Genomic DNA, 20,783 nt, shown 5'->3' with positions numbered 1-20,783 from the left:
ATATGAGAGAAACTGGTACCCTTTGACATTGTTAATAAAAAGGTAAATTGATGCAAGCACTGTGGAAAATTTCCCTAACTCCTCAAAAATTTACATATATGTCTCTGTGTATATATATATATACACACACACACATACATACACCATATGACCCAGAAATACTACATATATTTATGTATATATCTCTAAAAGAACTGAAAATGGGTATTCAAATACCTGCACACCAGTGTTCAACACCAGCTCTACTCACAATAACAAGTGGGATGTCCAAATGTCCATCACACATCAGTGTATAAACATGTGGTATAATATATATACAGTGTAAGAAGGAATGAAGTACTGACACATGCTAAAAGAGTTAACTCAAAAACACGCTAAGTGGTGAAAAGAAGCCAAACCAAAGATCACATATTGCATAATTCTAGTTATATGAAATATCAACAATAAGTAAATCCATAGAGATGATAGGCCAACTGGTAGTTGCCAAAAATTGCCGGGACAGAGGAATAGGGAGTGACTGCTAAATGGATACATATTTTTCTTTTACAATGACAAAAATGTTCTGGAACTTGATAAAAGTGGTTTTACACCATTGTGAATGTACTAAATGCCACTGAATTGTGTTTTAAAATGGTTAGCTTCAGGGGTGCCTTGATAGCTCAGTCAGTTGAGCATCCCACTCTTGATTTTGGCCCAGGTCATGACCCCAGGGTCATGGATCAAGCCCAGTCTAGGGCTCTGGGCTGAACGTGGAGCCTGCTTGAGATTCTCTCTTCCTCTCCCTGTGCCCCTCTCCCCAGCTTGCATGCACACTCTCCCTCTAAAAAATAACATGATTTTTAAAATAAAATAAAATGGCTGGGACACCTGGGTGGCTCAGTCGGTTAAGCATCTGATTTCAGCTCAAGTCACGATTCTCACAGTTCATGAGTTCGAGCCCCGTGTCAAGCTCTGTGCTGACAGCTCAGAGCTTGGAGGCTGCTTTGGATTCTGTGTCTCCCTCTCTTTCTGCTCCTTCCCCTGCTCATGCTGTGTGTGTGTGTGTGTGTGTGTCAAGAATAAACATTAAAAATGTAAAAAAAAAAAAGGTGAGGGCTGAAATAAAATTGATGCATTATTTATAAAAAAATAAAATAAAATGGTTAACATCATGTAATGTGAGTTTCACTTCAATAAAAATAAGAGTGCTGTACTACAACCCCTTGAATAAAACACCATGAATCTGGATATAAAGACATACAATGAAAAATTAAAGGAAGAAGAGGTTATTTACACAATTTCTAAGTACCTCTCACCCTCCAAAACAAAAACAAACTACTTACTACAGCTCTGCAGTCAAACAGCCAAGCAAATAGCCTGGGAAATCCTTAATCAACAGATCAAAGTGAACATCATCAGTCACAGAACAAACTGAAATAGTGTGCCAAATGATAGAATGCAATGAGCAGAAGAAAGCACTACTTTACTTTGTAATATTCTAGCCAAAGATGCATAACCCAAAGAAGCAGAGCCTGTCTGAATGTGAAATGCCATCTCCAAAGGGTTATACTACAATAAACGGCCGATAACCTTCATGTATCAGCTTATAAAAGGAAAATCATTCTTAAAAAATGATCAGTCTGTGACATTTATTCTATAGGCCCTGGACAGCTCACGTCGGTAAGTGTCTGACTTCAGCTCAAGTCATGATCTCTCGGTTTGTGGGTTTGGGCCAGGCGTCAAGCTCTGTGCTGACATCCCAGAGCCTGGAGCCTGCTTCAGATTCTGTGTCTCCATCTCTCTGCCTCTCCCCCTACTCATGCTTTGTCCCTCTCTCAAAAATACACAAACATTAAAATAAATAAATAAATAAATAAAATAAGTAACTAAGTAAATAAGTAAAGTGATGATCATCAAGAAAGGATAGTAAATGCTGCAATAAACATCAAGAAGAAAAAAAAAAAAATACTTGCCTAAGGACCATGGCCACACTAAAGAAAAATATTCTATAGTTTATTTTACAGTTTGGACCATGAAACAATGCCCAGTATTTTCAGTTATCGAACTCTACTTAAAATTATAGATTAGACGTTCAAATATAAGAAAACATTAAAAAACTTCACAAGAAATCTAGAGTATTACAGGGGCACCTGGGTGGCTCAGTCGGTTAAGCAACCAACTTCAGCTCAGGTCATGATCTCGTGGTGCGAGTTCGAGCCCAACATGGAGCTCTGTGCTGACCACTCAGAGCCTGGGGCCTGCTTCAGATTCTGGGTCTCCTATCTCTGCCTCTTCCCTGCTCACACACCTTCTCTCTCTCTCAAATAAGTAAACATTAAAAAAAAAAAAAAAGAAATCTAGAGCATTACAAATTTCCATCCATTAAAAAGGTTCATTTTAATGCTTCCTTTTACCCTGGAATTTTGTTAGACCCTTATGCTCCTCAGTTTCCTTCTTTAATTGTTCAGTACCTTCCCATGCTTTGCTTACACGACACACCCACCCCCAAAAAAACCAAATAGAGTATTAAAAAACTCTTATTATTAAATTGTCACATATAGAAATTGCTACATTCACTCTTCAAAAAGAATTTTAAAGGACAAAATATCATTACTGGAAACACGATGCTTCTATTTCTCAAGTTTCTAGACTGACTAAAAGGTACAATACACAGAATTCACGGTCTTTGAAACATAAAATGAAATGATTTAATTTTCATGTAAAATTCACTACAAAAAAACAAGCCTTACTCTATAAACAAGTTTTTGCTCACTGAGCTTCTCTTTCTTCATAAAACTGAAGTAGGTTAAGTCATCCTTGATTTTTTTTTTTTCTAATTCAGCCTTATTTTTCTAATTCAACCCTTTTCCTTTAAGGATTGGTAATGGTATATTGTAATTTAGAGTTATACTGCAAACAAATTGGACTCAACTGGAACAAAACTTAATTTGAAGTTAATTGACTTCAAAACAAAGTGAAGTCAAAACAGTGAAGATCCTTAAAGACTCAAGAAGGCTGTCCCTCTAGATCTAACATTATAACAGGGTTAACAAATAATTATTAAAAAAAAAAGAGAGAGAGAGAGAGGAAAGGAACAAACAAAAAAAAAAAGAAAGGTAGGTTGTGACCTCAAATCCTTCTATCAGAAAGGTTGAGATGTAAAAGCAAATTAGTTTTTTACCTGAAGTATTTACCATGAGGAAAATACCCAAGTTATGAGGGTTCAAATGAAGTAAACTGATACACTTAAAAAAAAAGAAAACATACACTGCGATCAGCTTAAACATGTGCTCTGAAAAAGGGACTGATTTACCAAGAGACAAACAACCCCTAAGATACACAGCCAGTATTGACAGAACCTGGACAGACAAGAACTCAAGCCCCTCCAGTCTCAAAAGGCCTTGTTTGATTTTTTTTTAACATTTATTTTTGAAAGGGAGAGACGCAGAGTGTGAGTGAGGGAGGAGCAGAGAGAGAGGGAGAAACACAACGTGAAGCAGGCTCCAGGCTCTGAGCTGTCAACACAGAGCCCGACGCGGGGCTCAAACCCACGAACTGCGAGACCATGACCCAAGCTGACGTCAGACACTCAACACACCCAGGCACCCAGGCGCCCCTTGCTTGCTCTTTTAATACCGGGATCTCTCAAGTTCTCCAACATAAATTACTGAAAGTTAACTCATTCTCTTGCCCTGCCAAATATGTTTTCAGAAAGTAACCAAAATAACTTCAAATTTCTTTTCATTTTACAAACAGGAAAATTCTGCTTTCCCTAAAGAAACATTTGATATATCTGCTTGTTGAATAACAAAATTGATTCACAAACATTTATGGAGCAGCTACTCTACATAAACACTTTAAACAATATTCTCCGTCACAAGAATGCATACTACTATGGAATGAAGGAAGGGGGATGGAGGGGAATAAAGTGAAGAAGGTAGGGGGATTACTGCATTCTTTCCGGTACCAGGAGTAGCAATTACAGGTAAAAAAGAAAAAGGTGCAATTAATGGTAAGGATTATCTTCCAACTACCAAAATGGGAAATGCAGCAGACTAAATTACTATGATATCAAAGTAATTCCATAATTGGTTATACTGTGCTGAAAACTCCACATCAGATTTATTTGTGAAGAATAAAAATCCTGAATATGAGGACTGAAAGGGGTAGAGACAAAAAAATTACTGACACAATTGTGGAAAAAACAGGAGAAAAATGTTTATAATCTCAGAAGGGGGAAGGTAAGCCTTTTCTAAGTATGACACACAAAACACAAGTAATAAAAATATATTTATATATTCAAATATAAGTATAAACACAAAGAGCACTCTCCATGACAAAATTCACAACAAAGGTCAAAGCAAACAACATGGGGGAATACTCCTTACAGAGAGTACATATAAATGGTTGACTTCCCTTCATATATTAAATGCTCCTACAAATCAACAGAAAAAAGAACTTCAAAATGAAGAAAGCATATAAACAGAACTGACAGAAAAGGGTCGTATGTATGAAAAATTTTCATTTTAATTCAAAAGATAAAACACCTAAGAAAAAAATCTGATACCACATAGTGTTAGAACTTTAAGTTGTTATACCTCTATGAAGAGCAATTTAGCATAGCACTCAAAATTGCACTCAGAAATTCCACTTGTAAGAATGTACCCCACGGGACACCTAGGTGGCTCAGTCAGTTAAGTGTCAGACTCTTATTTCAGCTCAGGTCATGATCCAAGGGTTGTGCTGGGGTCTGCACTAACAGTATAGAGCCTGCTTGGGATTCTTCTCTGTCTCCTCTTTCTGTCCCTCCCCTGCTCACTCTCGCTCCTGTAAGTAAATAAACTTAAAAAATAAAAAAGAATGTATCCCACATTTACAAGGGTACTACCATTATTTCTAGTAGAAAAAAAAAAAAAAGAAACAATGCACATGAAAAGATCTGGTTAAACAGACATTAAGCCATCAATATAAAAAGAATGGAACAGCTATAGCTTTACATACATTATTATGAAATAACTATCCAAAATATTTCCTTAAGAAAAAAAAAATAGGCTGTAGAGCAAGGTGAACCTCATGCTACTACTACTTACGTTAAAAATAATATAAAGCGCTTACACACATTACAGCTCTCCAGAGAAGTACATAAAACAGTGGTTTCTTCAGATAAGAACAAGTGCTGGGAAATAGGCATGAGGGGGTGATCTCTAAAAATCTTTGTACTTTTTGTAATTTGTAATGGGTGCATATGTTCAAAATAATTTTAAATTCTGTTTACTCTACTTAACTTTATCATTTCTTGAATCCTCAAACTAACATTACCTTTTTCTCAAGCCAAATAAGGCTGAAAAGCAGCAAACAAGTTTCAACCAATGAATTTATAAAATGAATCTAACACTATGAGCTAGTCATTTCACAAAGAGTTCAGAGATCGGATCCACATGAAATCAAAGATTTGGAAACTCAAGTACCTTGATTTATTGATTATAAAGACAGTAGCTAAAAATACATAATATACATATTATGTATTTATAATACAAATATATAATATACATTAATATATACACACATATACACACACACACTATTAACTAGGCAATTTGCATAGGACTTTACAAGTATCTCATTTAGTGCTCAGTACACCCTGAGGATACTGATAAAATCTTTTCTTCAAAAAAAGATAAATAGGTTTTTGTATAGATGTGAAACCCATTTTAAAGTTCCCAAGGTCAAAAATAAATAAGTAAATAAAGTTCCCAAGGTCTGGGGCACACGGGTGGCTCGGTCAGTTAAGAGTCCGACTCGATCTCTGCTCATGTCATGATCTCATGGTTCATGAATTCAAGCCCCACATCAGGCTCTATGCTGATGGTACAGAGCCTGGATGGGATTCTGTCTATACATCTCTCTGCCCCTCACCTGCTTGTCTTCTCTCTCAAAATAAATAAGCTTTACAATGAAAAAAAAAAAAAAGTTTCCAAGGTCCCACCAATCAGTGATAAGTGAAATTATTTTTTAAAGCTTTTTAAAAAAATGTTTATTAATTTATTTTGATAAAGCAAGCACAGGGAAGGAAGAGAGAGGGAGAGAGAGAATCCCAAGAAATACAGAGCCTGACACAGGCCTTGATCTCATGAACACTGGGATCATCATGACCTGAGCCCAAGTCAGATGCTTAACATACCAAGCCACCCAGGTGCCCCTGAAATTCATATTTACATATTTACCTATTTACATACTGTAACTGAGAATACATTAAGTACAGATCTTACCTTATACAAAATATTAACCTTAGTAAGAGCTGTATTAGTAATTCCCTAAATTCTGTGTGTTAGTTTTAGTCTCACCTGTCAGGCACTGCCTTGAGGTACAACTACAACCATATAAAATACAATCGTAATCTCCCAAACACGTAGAAGAGCAACAGTTTAAGCTACCACTGCAGTCCTAACTTGCTTTCCACTAACCTAAGCCAACTTTGTCTCCAACCAACGCTCCTTTCATCAAATTGCCTTCAAAGTCCTACTTTAAAGGACTAACTTGAAAACATTTTCACTCACTTGTCCCCATTTCTACAATGTTCTTATAACAAGGATTCATTTTAATGAAAAAGACCAAAGAGTAATTCATATGAAAAATCTGAAAACTACCAGTTGTCTGTCTTAAATGGAAAAACTGAGGCAACTAAGTTACAACGAAAAGTCCTTAAAACATCATGATTATCAGGTGAATGCATTTTTCAAGCAGTTTTCAACCTAGCTACTGTTCCTTGAAACAATTATTTCATCACCCACTGTAACAGCCTCAAGTTTAGCATCCTTCTAGAGCTTTGGTAAGTATAGCCCCTTGTAAGCAACCTTTAACATGCTCTTAGAAAGAACCAAAGCAAGAACACACTGAGAAAATTTTTAATACCAAAAATAATTGAACTCTATGGGCACACAGCTCCTTTTGTATCATGGAGAAGGAAACATAAAAAGATTATGTCTCCTTCTCAAAACAAGACATTAGTTAATATAAATGAACTGTCGGGGCCTTTCTCATTTCTGAAAATGAGGAGCCAAAAATTCTGTTCACTCACTTATTTCAAAGTTACTCCTTGAAATTTAAAGTGTGTTTTATCTTTTTAAACTGGAGAGAACAATTTTACTACCTTTTAATCCCTCCAACTCAACAGTTCTAACTAAGGAACATTTTTAAAGGCAAGGGTCATAACGTGTAAGTCCTTAAAAGGCAGTTCCTACAATAAGCTAATAGCAAATTCAAAGCCAGTCTTAAATCTAGCAAACAGACTTAAAGCTCATAAAACAAATTGTTTAAGTCTAGGCAGAAAAAAAAAGCTTCTAAATGATCTGACAACAAATCAACTGGGCTATAAATAATCCCTAACAAATTTCTCCTAGTCCCCCAACAGTTAAACAGCAGTGCTATAATAAAAATACCAAGTGCACATACTCAAAGGTGGGGAAAAAAATAAGTTAACCTAAATTATCTAAATTGTTAATTCTTTTACTCTGCAAGTAACTGCACTAAGAATATAACAAATAAATGAGACAAGGTCCCTGCCCTCAGAATAGTTAAGTGATAAATATGGGTGAAAGTAAACAAGACAGAGACTGGGCTTTGAATGAAATAAATAGGATAAACAGATAAGAGAAGAAACCAAAGGATTAGGAAGGGGGGTTGCCAATTTCACACAGAATGGTTAGGGTCACTTAGAATATAACATATACACTAAAAATGAGCTAACAAGGGGAAAACAGAAGAACGAGTAAGCATAAAGGCCCTAAGACAGGAAGGAAAATGCCTCCTGTGTTCAAAGAGAAAGAGGGCCAAAGGCCAATGGTATCAGACCTTAAGGAAGCTTGAAAAGAAATGGAAGGGACAAACAATGCATAAATGCTTACAGCCTAGAGTCTACATATTATGTGTATGTACAGTGGGCTCTGTGAATAATAAACTACAAGTGTGTAAGAATGGCAGAGGAACAAAGTTACAAGGCTATAGCAGTAGTTCTAGTTAGAGAAGATGGTGGCTTGGACAAGTCCAGTGGCCGTGGAATAAAAATGGACATATTTCAAATAGATTTGCTAGCTAATTAGATGGGAAAAAAGAAACCAAAGGTGATTGCCACATTTTTTTTAGCTTGAGTAGATGGACTGTGTAGCCATCTATTGAGCTAGGAAAGAATGGAGAAAGAATAGAACTAAGTTAAGACTCCAAAGAGTGCAGTTTTGGATATATTAAATTTGTAAACTAAATGGAGAGGTCAAAAAGACAGTTAAAAAATACAAGAGTATAATACGGGGAAGAGAGATGGACTGCAGATTTAACGTGAGATCATTTGTGTACCATAAACTATGGTACCATAACCCAGATTACACAAATATTGCTTCAAAAGAAGGCAATGCATTATATTTTCATCAATTTTAAACATTCTAAAATACAATCTAAATACACCTGGTTTCTGCTTAGTTCTGTCCTTTCAATTTACATTTACCTATGCTCCCAATCTACAAGCTCTCTCTCTCCTAGTTGATCATAATGCTCCTCAATCACGACTATCTATGTGATGAAGCCAGAACAATACTGCTAATAACGTCTGCATCATTTTACAATTTCAAAGCATTCAGCACTCATTATTTCACTGGATTGTAAGGATAATCTTGTGAGGCAGGAAAAAAAAAAAACAGTTTTATCAGAGCAAAAGTAAGAGTCTTTTACAAAGGCTACCCTGGTCATCATTAAATAGCTATTATTTACCAGAAGCAAAGAAACCACAATTCCAATTTAAGGACTCTATTTACTCTGCATTCACAGAACTTCAGAGCAGACCGACTAGATGAGTTCAGAAATAGTACATTTTTGCCTTGCTACTAAAAATGCAGTACAGAAGTGCCTGGGTGGCTCAGGTGGTTAAGTGTCCCAACTCTTGATTTCAGCTCATGTCATGATATCACGGTTCCTGAGTTCAAGCCCTTCATCAGGATCTGTGCTGACAGTGCAGAGCCTGCTTGGGATTCTCTCTCTCCCAGCCCACTGTGCACGCGAGCGCTCTCTCTCTCTCTCTCTCTCTCTCAAAATAAACTTAAAAAAATAAACTGAGCCACTCCAGTGCCTCTACCATATCCTTTTAAAATAAATTAGTAAATTGTAAAAATAATAATAATAAAAGTAAAATAAATGTTCAGTACATGAAAGAGCAGGCACACAGTAGGCACTAAAACATCTGCTAAGGCAATGAACATCTCTAGCAGACTAGCACTCAAGAATCCCAGAACCACTGGTGAGTCAGTGTTTTACAGTAAGTTGATAGTTTGTTCCCTCCTTTCACTTCCAATGAAGAAATATTTTCACTTATGTTCAAGTATAAATTAGATAATATCTAACATTTCAAGCCACTCAAAAGAAGATTGCTCTATCAATTCAAGATGGCATTATTTTGCAACAGGTCTTACTCACATGCCCATAAAAACAATTTCTCCTTTTAAGTCCACATTTCCTATAAAAGATTTTAGAAAGCAAGAGATATCCGGATTTTAAAAATAAGGCAGAAAAGATCTACGCTAGCATCTGTATTTATCAACTACTGACTTAACATATACGGCAACGATAAATAAATCAGCAGTTTCACAGAACTGCATTTTTAAGAGGTATTTCAAACTGATTCAATGGAAAACAAAATCTTCTCAATAAATGGTACTGGAAAAAGACCAAACAAAACAAACAAAAAAAGGTTTTGTTTTTTTGGGGGGCAATTGGACATCTACAGTATTTAAAAAAAAAAAAAGAAAAGAACCTCAACCCACTGCTCACACCACATGCAAAAAAAAAAAAAAAAAAAGGTTACAAGCTAACCTACAAAACTTCTAGAAGAAAGCAAGACAAAATCCTGCAATTATGGAGTAAAGAAAGATTTCTAGGAGACTAGGAGAAATTATGTGCAAAACATGTATTGCACACACTTGTATCCAAAAATATATAAATGATTCTTACAATTCAACAAGACAATCTCATCTTTTCTAAACAGGCAAAAGATCGGAACGGACACCACCAAAAAGATAAAAAGATGTTCAGCATCATTATTAGGGAAATACAAATTAAAACCACAATGCAAGGGGCATCTACGTGGCTCAGTCAGTTGAGTATCCAACTCGATTTCCGCTGACATCGATTTCATGGTTCCTGAGATGAAATCTTGAGTGCTGTCAGCACAGAACCTGCCTGGAATTCTCCCTCTCACTCTCTGCCCCTCACCAGTTCACACTTGTGCTCTCTCAAAATAAATAAACTTAAAAAAAAAAAAAACCCACAATGCTAATTCAAACAATGCACCAACTCCATGGATAAAATTAAAAGACTGACATCAAATACTGGCAAGAATGCAGAACTATGCACCATACTGCTGGTACAAATGCAAACGGTTTAGTGTCTGTAAAACACTTTGGTAGGTTTTCAGCAGAGTTAAATACACAAATTCATATGACCCTGCAATCACAGTGCTAGGTAATTTTCCCAAGAGAAATGAAAATAATTCTCCACAAAACAAAACTGGTATGCAAATGTTCACAGAAACTTTATTCACAAAAGCCAAATATGGGAAACAACCCAAATGCCTAGTAACCAGAGAATTAATAAACATTTGTGGTGTACACAATACCACTTAGCAATAAAAAAAAAAAATGAATTATAATATATGCAATAACATGCATGAAAAAAGCTAGAAACAAAAGTATACACAATGTCTGATTCCTTTATATGACATTCCAGAATACACAAAAGACAAGAAAAACAGATTGGTGGTTTCCAGAGAACAGAGGTGAGGGAAGAGGACTGTCCATAAAGGACAATAAAGTAACTGAGGTGATGTAAATGCTCTACATTCTCACGTGGTAAGATTACACAACTGATTTGAAAAAATATCTTCAAACTGTACGCTTAAAGAGTGAATTTATTGTATGTAAACTACACTTCAAAACACCTAGTTTAAAAATGCATTCACACTTCCATTAAAAAAAACTAACAGGCACACACACTTTTGTAAAGACAAACTATTAAAATGTTAATTTTTATTGTTAATAGTGCTTCCCCTATACTACTTTGACCCTATATTTATATTCTTTGCTCTGAGGAATTATAAATTAATCTCACAATTTCCCCTCTACATCAACAACCAAGGCCACCAATCCAAATTGGATACTGATTTTTACCTTCAATTTATGAGAGGAAAGCTGATAATTACTTTTCTTTTGATCATATCTACACATACCATGCCACTACACCATAAGACAGATTTAATGTTAGCTAACTGCCTACTCAACTGAAATGGCAGTAAATATTAGAAAAATGAAACGTACCTTAATCACTGTATTATTAATCTACCCGACATACTTTTCTTCCTAAAAAGACAGAAGTACTTAAGAAAACACTAATCCTAGGGCACCTGGGTGGCTCAGACCATTAAGGGTCTGTGAGATCAAGCCCTGTTTAGAGATCTGCACCGGTAGTATAGACACTGTTTGCTTGGGAGTCTCTTTCCCTATCTCTCTGGCCCTTCCCCACTCTCTCATGTGCACACATGCTCTCTCTCAAAATAAATAAGTAAATTAAAAAAAATTATTAAAAAAAAACACTAGTCACTTTGTTTCTTTTAAAAAGGGCAAATAGTGTTTGGAAATTTGTGAGAATGTTTTGGAAACATTTGTCTTCTAGAATTCTCACATCTGTACTACTACATATTAAAATTTATTATTATAAACGTCTTTCTTCAGGTGTGTATTAATATGATCTTATTATATGAATAAAATTTTATTTCAGGATAGTAAAGGGGACTTTGATAAGTACTTGTTATAAAACATACATGGATCTGGGGCACCTGGGTGGCTCAATCGGTTAACTGACTCCTGATTTCTGCTCACATCAACATCTCACAGTTCATGAGTTTGAGCCCCACATCAGGCTCTCTGCTGTCAGCATGGAGCCCACTGCAGATCCTGTCTCCCTCTCTTTGCCCCTCCCCCACTCATGGGCACAAGCACTTGTGTTCTCTCTCTCTCAAAAATAAACATTAAAAAAAAAAGATACACGGATCTTACTGGATCCTACACCACTGGCTCTAGAACTGCGCTAACATGGCAGCTAACAGCCACATGCGATTGTTTAAATGTACATTAAAATTAAATAAAACTCAAAATTCAGTTCCTCATCTGCACTAGCCACACCTCAAATAATGACCTAGGTCTAGAGATTATCCTAACAAACAGCAAAGACATAGACTGCTTCCCTCATTTCACAAAGTTCTATTGGACAGCACTGCTCTAGAATAAGATCTACTTAGAACCCTAAGGAAATACAGATAAACGAAACTGAAATTCTGGCTGTCACTTAATGACAACCTTGGGTAAATTAACCTCAGAGTGGAAAGAGCAGTTATTTCAACATAACTGGGAAAAGCACTTTCTAATCTAAAATACTGTGAATACTAGTTACGAAGTGATCCAAAAGTAAAATACTCCCGAATGAGAATAAAGAATATACCCATGTGAAAGGTAGATTATAAACAAGTCACAACTGTATCTCATTAAGGAAAATAAAATTTAGTCACTGGCTTACGATAAAGTATCTTCCCAGTCCTGAAACAGTAGTATTTTTACTTTGCTCATTATTAACACCTTAAAAACTTAAACTATAAGCCCTCATAGTTGGAAGTCTCAGCTCTGGATATACAGAATGTGTAGGTTCAGAAATATCACTTACTGGCTATGTGACCTTGTGACTTCTATCTCTGTGCTTTCATTTTCTCATTTGTAAAATGAAAATAGGACCTTCCCACACATACTGTCCATGAGGATTACAGTTAATTCACTTCCAAGGCTTAGAACACTGCCTGGAACATGGTAAGCACTGATAAATAGTAGCTATCAAAATCTAGTCATCATGACCGGTGTGGATATCCAGAATATATGCCGAACTCCAACAATTCAAATTTGAAAACGGGTGAAGGATTTGAATACACATTTCTTCAAAGAAGATATAAAATGGCCAATAAGCAAGGGCGCCTGGGTGGCTCAATGGGTTAAGCATCCAATCTTGGTTTCAGCACAGGTCATGATCTCACAGCTTGTGAGAATGAGCCCTGCCTCTGGCTACACACTACCACATGGAGCCGCTTTGGGACTGTCCAACTCTCTCTGTCCCTCCCCACACACATGCTCTCTCTCAAAATAAATAAACTTTTTAAAACACGGCCAATAAGTGGGGCGCCTGGGTGGCTCAGTCGGTTAAGCGGCCGACTTCGGCTCAGGTCATTATCTCACGGTCCGTGAGTTCGAGCCCCACGTCGGGCTCTGTGCTGACAGCTCAGAGCCTGGAGCCTGTTTCAGATTCTGTGTCTCCCTCTCTCTGACCTTCCCCCGTTCATGCTCTGTCTCTCTCTGTCTCAAAAATAAATAAACATTAAAAAAAAAACAAGAAAAAAAAAAACGGCCAATAAGCAAATGAGAAGACATCAGTAATTATTAGGGAAATGCACATCAAAACCACAGATACATCACAACCACTAAGATGGCTATTATCAAAAACACAGAAAACAACAAATGTTGCAAAGAATATGGATAAACTGGAACCCATGTGCACGGCTGGTAGGAATAAAAAATGGTGCAATCACTATGGAAAACACTATGGGGGCTCCTCACAGAATTAAAAATATAATTACCATACAAACCAGCAATTCCACTTCTGGGTATATATCCAAAAGGATTAAAATCAAAGATTTAAAAAAAAAAAATAGGGATTCAAACAATTATTTGTACACTCTCTTTCACAGCAGCATTATTCATGATTTCAGAAAGACAGAAACACCTAAAGTGTCGATTTACAGATGATGGGTAAACAAAATTTGATACATACATACAATGGATTATTCTTTCATCTTAAAAAGGAAGGAAATTGATTCTACCACATGCTACAACATGGATGAACCTCGAAGACATTACACAAAGTACAATAAGGCAATGACAAAACAACAAATATGCACAATTCCACTTACACTAAGTCCCTAGTGTAGCCTAATTCATAGAAATACAAAGTAGAATGGTGACTGCCAGGGGCTACAGACAGGGAAAAATGCAAAGTTAATGTTTAATGGGTACAAAGAATATCAGTTTGGGAAGATGAAAAAAGTTCTGGAGATGAAGAATCCACAACAATGTGAAGGTACTCAATGCCACTTATACACTCAAAAATGGCTAAATTGGTAAACCTTATGTTTTTTTTTGCCAGGATTAAAAAAAAAAAAAGTTATACCTCATTACAATGACTGGAAGATTAGTATGAAGGCGGGGGGAAAAAAAAAAAAACCCTTACTTCCAAATCTCATATCACGGCTAAAAAGTAGAAAGATTTAAGTCTCCTAAATTTAGAATATATTTTCTCTAAACTTGTAATAGCCCAACCTACCTATACTTAGCTAAGACTTTAGCTCTGACTTTGCCTAATTCCAATTAAGCCGACAACTAGTGGTTGTGAAATATTACCTCCTATTGTGGTTTTTAAGTATGCCCAGAAATTCTTTTGAAAAAAGATGGAGCCTAACTACCCTCCCTTGATTGAGGGCTAGACTTAATAACTTGCTTTTAATGAAAAGAATGTGGCAGAAGTGACTTCTGGAATGGGTCCTAAAAGGTACTGTGCTTTGGTAAGAGCCAGCATCAACCTGCCAGGCCAATGAGTACACCATCTTGGAAGAAGATCATTGAGCCCCAGTCAAGCCTTCAAATAACTGCAGCCCTGGTTACCATATTGATGTAGATTTTAGATTCAGACCTAGAGGGAGTCAGAATCACTCAGCTCAACTGTTGCCAAATTTCTCACCCACAGAAATCATGTGAGATAGTAACAATTTTTATTTTTTAAAGCTCCTTCATTAAAATATTTACATTCACTGAAAAACCAACTAATTTCTTTTACTAATATGTATATGTATAGATAACTTTCTGACAATTTTCAGTTTAAGAATTTCTTAAAGGGTATTTGCAAATTCTGAGTTTCAAAGGAAACACAACGTATTTAACTACAATTTTAAAACTTTCTTGCTAAAAAATAAACCTGAAAAAAACTTTTATTTTTTTTTTATTTTTTTTTTAACGTTTATTTATTTTTGAGACAGAGAGAGACAGAGCGTGAACAGGGGAGGGGCAGAGAGAGAGGGAGACACAGAATCTGAAACAGGCTCCAGGTTCTAAGCGTTCAGCACAGAGCCCGACACGAGGCTCGAACTCACGGAGCCTGAGCCGAAGTCGGGCGCTTAACCGACCGAGCCACCCAGGCGCCCCTGAAAAACACTTTTAAATACGGTTTCAAAAAATATAATCTGTAAACTGAATTAAAGGGCAGAAAATAAAACACCAAAACACTACACTCACCAAAGCTGTGAACACAAAGATGACTCAAGAACAAGAATGGGATACCTTGTATAAAAAGATGCAGAAACTAGTAATTACTTGAAAAGACATAGAGCAAAAGCCTCTAACTATTCTGCTGGGTGTAGCAGCTAACAAAAAGGAGAAAAGCAAGCAGGTAAAACTGAAAATCAAACCACAAAAGGTTCATCAGTAATTCTAACATTCCATTTCTAATGAGAGTCCTGCTCAAAGCAATGGACCCGCTCCTGAGAAAAAATATTTAAGCACCCCCAAAATAATCAATTTTAGACAGTTCTCAAACCACAGTCTCCCACCCAAAAAAATGTTTAGGAAATCCTGATATATAAAACATTTATAAAAGGGGAGAAGGGGACAGTGAACAAATCTCTTTCCAACTTGCTCTTCCTAAATATGTCAAATCCATCACCTTAAAGGCTAGTGAGATAACAAAACAAAGAGCCCTACTTTAGGTAGACTTTTCTGGCCACGGAGAGACTACGGAAAAAAGAGAATGGAACTAAAAGGCAAAGAGATGAGATACTACAGTTACCTTCTTATTCAAAGGTCAAGCTAGGATGAAAAATGAAACTGCAGGGGCACCTGAGTGGCTGAGTGGGTTAAGCACCCAACTCTTGATGTCAGCTCATCTCCTGGGTTGTAGGATAGAGAGAGACCCTCTACGTATGGAACTGGCTTGGGATTCTCTCCTGCTCTCTCTTGGCCCTCCCCTGCTGGCACCCTCTCCCTCTCTCAAAATAAACAAATAAACTTGAAAGAAGAAATAACTTCAGACTATGACAAACACTGATTTGACATGTAACACTCAGAATCTTAAAATATTGGAATTAGAATAAAACTTTATAGATTATGCTTCTCCATTAACAAAAAGCCTTCATATATTATTGTCATCAGTTTTATGAAAACATTAACACCAAAGAGATTTGGTAAATATACAAGGTCACATAGGCTCTTTTCTAAATTTTCCAATCCCTAAACCAAAAATCTCTTTTAACTCCCAGCCATTTCTCTTTTTCTACATCACTACCCTTACCTGGATCTAAATGGTTACCTTAACGTTTTTGTAAAAAATTAAACAGAAAAGGTGGTTAGGTCAAAGACAATTAGATGATCCTGCTTGGGTTTATGTTACTGGTTTTGTTTTTTCTTTTAAAGAGAGCGTGAGGGAGAGCGGCAGAAGGGGACAGAGAGAGAATCCCAAGCCCACTCCAACACTCAGCACTGAGCCCAACACAGGGCTCAATCCCATGACCCACCCTGGGATCATAACCTGAGGAGAAATCAAGAGTGGGACCCTCAACCAACTAAGCCACCCAGGGGCCCCTGGGCTGGAGTTTAGGTTCTATCCTCAATTGCTAATTTCACTTTCAGACTAGAGGTTCCCATCTTTATTCCTCTGTAACTCTCTAAATTTCATTTTTCTTTCTTCTGCTCACTCTTGTTCTTTCCCTATTATTTTCCATTCCTTTTATTTCCCCAGTATTCTTCCCTTCATCAATTCTCAAGCGTCAGGAACTTTAAGCACAAAAATTCATGCACTAATCTCAGTTCAAAACCAGAGAAAAAGTACAACAAAGCTAAAATGAATTTAGCTTCATACCTGTACAAAGAGGCTATGGGTGCGTAAGACATGAACAAAACCTGAAACCACATTTTCATTTTTGGCAAACCAAAATTTTACCAGTTACTAACAAACAGCAATATGAACAATATTTTCTCTTCTACCTTTTAGCTTAATTTCAAATGCCACTAGTAGTCAATGTTAACCAAAGAGAAGCAGTAGAAGAGAAGAAACAAAAATATCATGGATAATGCTCAAATTAGCATTTATAGTGTAGCACGGTGACTGAAAGTGTGGAGCCCTCCAGTCAGACCTGAGAGATTTGGCCCAGACTCCTCCGTAACTTTGGTCCTAACCAAGTAACTTTCTCCAAGTTTCAGTCTTTCTAAATCTTAATTTTCTTATCTATACCACTGTAACAGCACTTTCTTCACAGAATTATTCTAAGGTTAAGGTATACAAGGTAAATATGTTTATTATACAGAATATGTGACACTATCATCATCTATAAGTATTATTAGATTATTTCTTATGTCTATAGTCTAGGCACAGATTTAAAAACAAAACAAAACAATAGAGTAGGGGAGAAAAAGAGGCTCAAAAGAGGTACTAAGAGGGTAGGGGGAGCAACCCAGCAATTGTTCCAATTAGTATTGCTATCTACTCAATGCCAAGAATATAATAAAATATTTATCAAGACGTTCAAGTAAGTAAATATGTCCTTGAACAACTGCTGTAAGCAAAGTTCACCAACGTCAGACCATTCAAAGATTAAAGTTAATTGTTAAAAACCCTGACTCTGGAGTTAGTTTTATCCTGACACCAAGGCTTTCAGGTTAACATCCATAGGAATGATTTAAAGGAAGATAATCACAAATAATGTTGTTCTTTTCCACGAAAAAAAAATAATTACCAGTTCAACTTTTTTTTTTTAAAGGTTTATTTTATTTTGAAAGAGAGAAAGCCCGCGTGCAAGCAGGAGAGGGGCAGAGAGACAGAAGAGAATCCCAAGCAGGCTCTGTGCTGTCAGCACAGAACCACACTGGGGCTCAATCCCACAAACCCGAAGATCATGACCTGAGCCAAAATCAAGAGTGAAGTGCTAACCGACTGAGCATCCCAAGTGCCCTTCCAGTTCAACATTTTTTTTTTTAATGTTTATGTAATTTTGAGAGGGAGACAGAGAGAGAGGTACAGAATCCGAAGCAGGCTCCAGGCTCTGAGCTGTCAGCACAGAGCCCGATGGGAGGCCTGAACCCCAGAACTATGAGATCTCAACCTGTGCCGAAGTCAGCCACTTACCCAACTGAGCCATCCAGGCGCCCCGCAGTTCAACTTTTTAATCCCATTTAAGATATATATTCTTAGACAAATTACTTGAAAAGTCATTAAATTGAGAAATGAATAAAATAGCAGGCAATCTGAAGTGAAAAGGTGTGGAGAATGGTCTTGCCACTTTTTTTACATAAATCAAGGTGGAAGCTCAATTAAAAGTACTACATAGCACTGACGGAGAAAACACAACTAACCTAACCCAGTCTATTTTAACAAAATTAATGAACTCTAATCTCAATTTTAGATCAGAAAATAAATGCTATATTTGGATACTTCCATTCTTTTGGACTCTACTACCTCTTCTGCTCTAAGTGAAATAAAAGGATTCAAGAGCAAAGCAAAAAAGTTTTGAAATAACTGAAGTACTGACAAGTTGTAAGGCCATCTTGGCAAAATGTTCAAAATTACAATCTTTTATCTCAGAAAAGTAATTAAATGAAATAAACTCTAGTTTTATTATATTCACTAGTAGTAACTATCTAAAAAATGTATTTTAATAAATTTTTAAAGACACTCCTATGCCTAGAATAGACTGAGAAATTATACAGTAACAAAGTAATATTATTCAATTCTGAAAAATATAACAATTATTAAATCAGAATTCTCATTTGTCAGAAGATCTCTATTACAGCAATATTTCCAATTTTTTAAAAAAGCTTTGTTTATAAACATAAGCCAGCATAAACTTCCGAAAAGGAAATCAGTTATTTAAAAGAATTATGAACGATTATGAAATATCAGGTTTAAAAACCAAGCCCTATGTTATAATTTAAACTACCTAACTAAACTGTAACACAAAATTGCCTTTAGAAAGCAGTCTAAACTCACACTAAGAAAGTAAACTGGGGGTGCCTGGGTGGCTCAGTTGGTTAAGCATCCGACTTCAGCTCAGGTCATGATCTCATGGTTCACTGGTTTGAGCCCCAAGTCAGGCTCAGTGGTGACAGCTCAGAGCCTGGAACCTGCTTCAGATTCTGTCTCCCTCTCTCTCTCTCTCTCAAAAATAAATAAAGATTAAAAAAAATTAAAAAAAATAAACTGGCTGGAAAGACTCATGAAACATTTTTCCCGCCTTTTTAACAATCTATAAATCCATAAAAATTAAGATGAATACTGATCATAAGGATTTTTGGGTTTTTTTTTACTTTCGGAGCACAAAAATGTAAAATGTGGACTGTCTGATCCGAAATATTCTTAAATCTTAACTCTTTCTTCATTTCAATTTACTTAACAGTACTTTACAGACTGTCCAGGAAACTAAGCCAAGCAGTATTATTCCAAGAAACAGAAAGTCTTCCAACATAGGATAAACTTGACTCATTAATTTACAAATGAACTCTTGATTTGCTCACCATTTAATACTTACAAATTCCAACAGGACTGCACAGGAAGGTGTTGGGTTTTTCTCTGTAATCTTTATGTTTTCCAGTTTGTTTTTTTATTTTGTATCCTCTGAAATAATATCCAAGTTCTTTGAAGATACTTAACCTATGACTATTTGACATAGAGTTACTTCAAGTCAGCTACCCATACTTCTGTCTTAAAGTTTTCATACGGCTATCTCCAGAATTAGCCAAGTTCCTTGGATTTAAGATTTTAAAGTCTTCTTTATTATTCCATGTACTTGTCACTGTTGTACTTATCCACTCCAGATGAAATATCCAATTTATGAGCCAAAAAGCAAAAACAAAAATAAAATTTCACATCTGAAGAACATTCCTAAACATCAACACAAAGAGAGACACATAGCTATCTCAATACTACCATGCTGCTGGAAAACTGCAACATCTTAAATTTCCACGTAAATAAAAGATAAAAGGAAAAAAACTCTGTATTCTTTCAACGTCTTCATTTAGAAAAGCTGTCCCATTGTGACATGAAAATAGCTGAGGTCAAAAATTCCTAAAACTTTTAATAAAGGTAAAAATAAAATGCCATGAAACTTCAGCAGTACTTAAACAGTAATTTGAAACTGCCGAAACTACTTAGTACACAAATCAAACATATCTTACAGTTTTGGCTGAAGAACACCAACCACAGGAGAAGGGTGGGGGTGGGGGGAAGGGGCAAAAAAAAAAAAAAATACCACCAGCTGAAATAATTTAACCAGTTATATAATCCGTTTGAACCAAAATACTGAAGAAATGACTGGGTCTCTTTAAGTAGCTTGCAGAACTGTTCACTACTATAAATTCACTTCAGAGATGATTCTTGCCACTTTTAATAAACTCCTGGGGCAAAATTATCCAAAGATATTGTAATCCCAAAATGGCCACTTCAAATATCCGGGGCCTTTTAACACAAAACCTAGAAGATGGTCTTCACAAATGGGTAATTCAATCACCTGTAAAAGTTACAAAAAAAAAAAAAAATTACACACTGAATTTTAATTTTGAGCAAAAAATTAACCCCCATCTTGAAGAAGCCTACTTCTAGAGAGAAATTCACCTCTATCCAATTCTACTGGGATC

General features: G+C 36.2%; 1 protein-coding gene across 1 annotated transcript in view; it reads right to left on the bottom strand.

The window, feature by feature from the left end:
* The window catches only part of GPBP1 (GC-rich promoter binding protein 1), a 76,187-nt gene that overhangs the window by 54,033 nt on the left and 1,371 nt on the right, over positions 1 to 20,783 (bottom strand). Inside the window, 1 exon segment of the mRNA XM_043590742.1 lies at positions 19,665 to 20,656. The gene's annotated coding sequence lies outside the window, so the exon portion shown is untranslated.

The sequence above is a fragment of the Prionailurus bengalensis genome, chromosome A1 (assembly GCF_016509475.1).
Source record: "Prionailurus bengalensis isolate Pbe53 chromosome A1, Fcat_Pben_1.1_paternal_pri, whole genome shotgun sequence".
NCBI lineage: Eukaryota > Metazoa > Chordata > Mammalia > Carnivora > Felidae > Prionailurus > Prionailurus bengalensis.
This window is presented reverse-complemented; position numbering and strand designations above follow the sequence as displayed.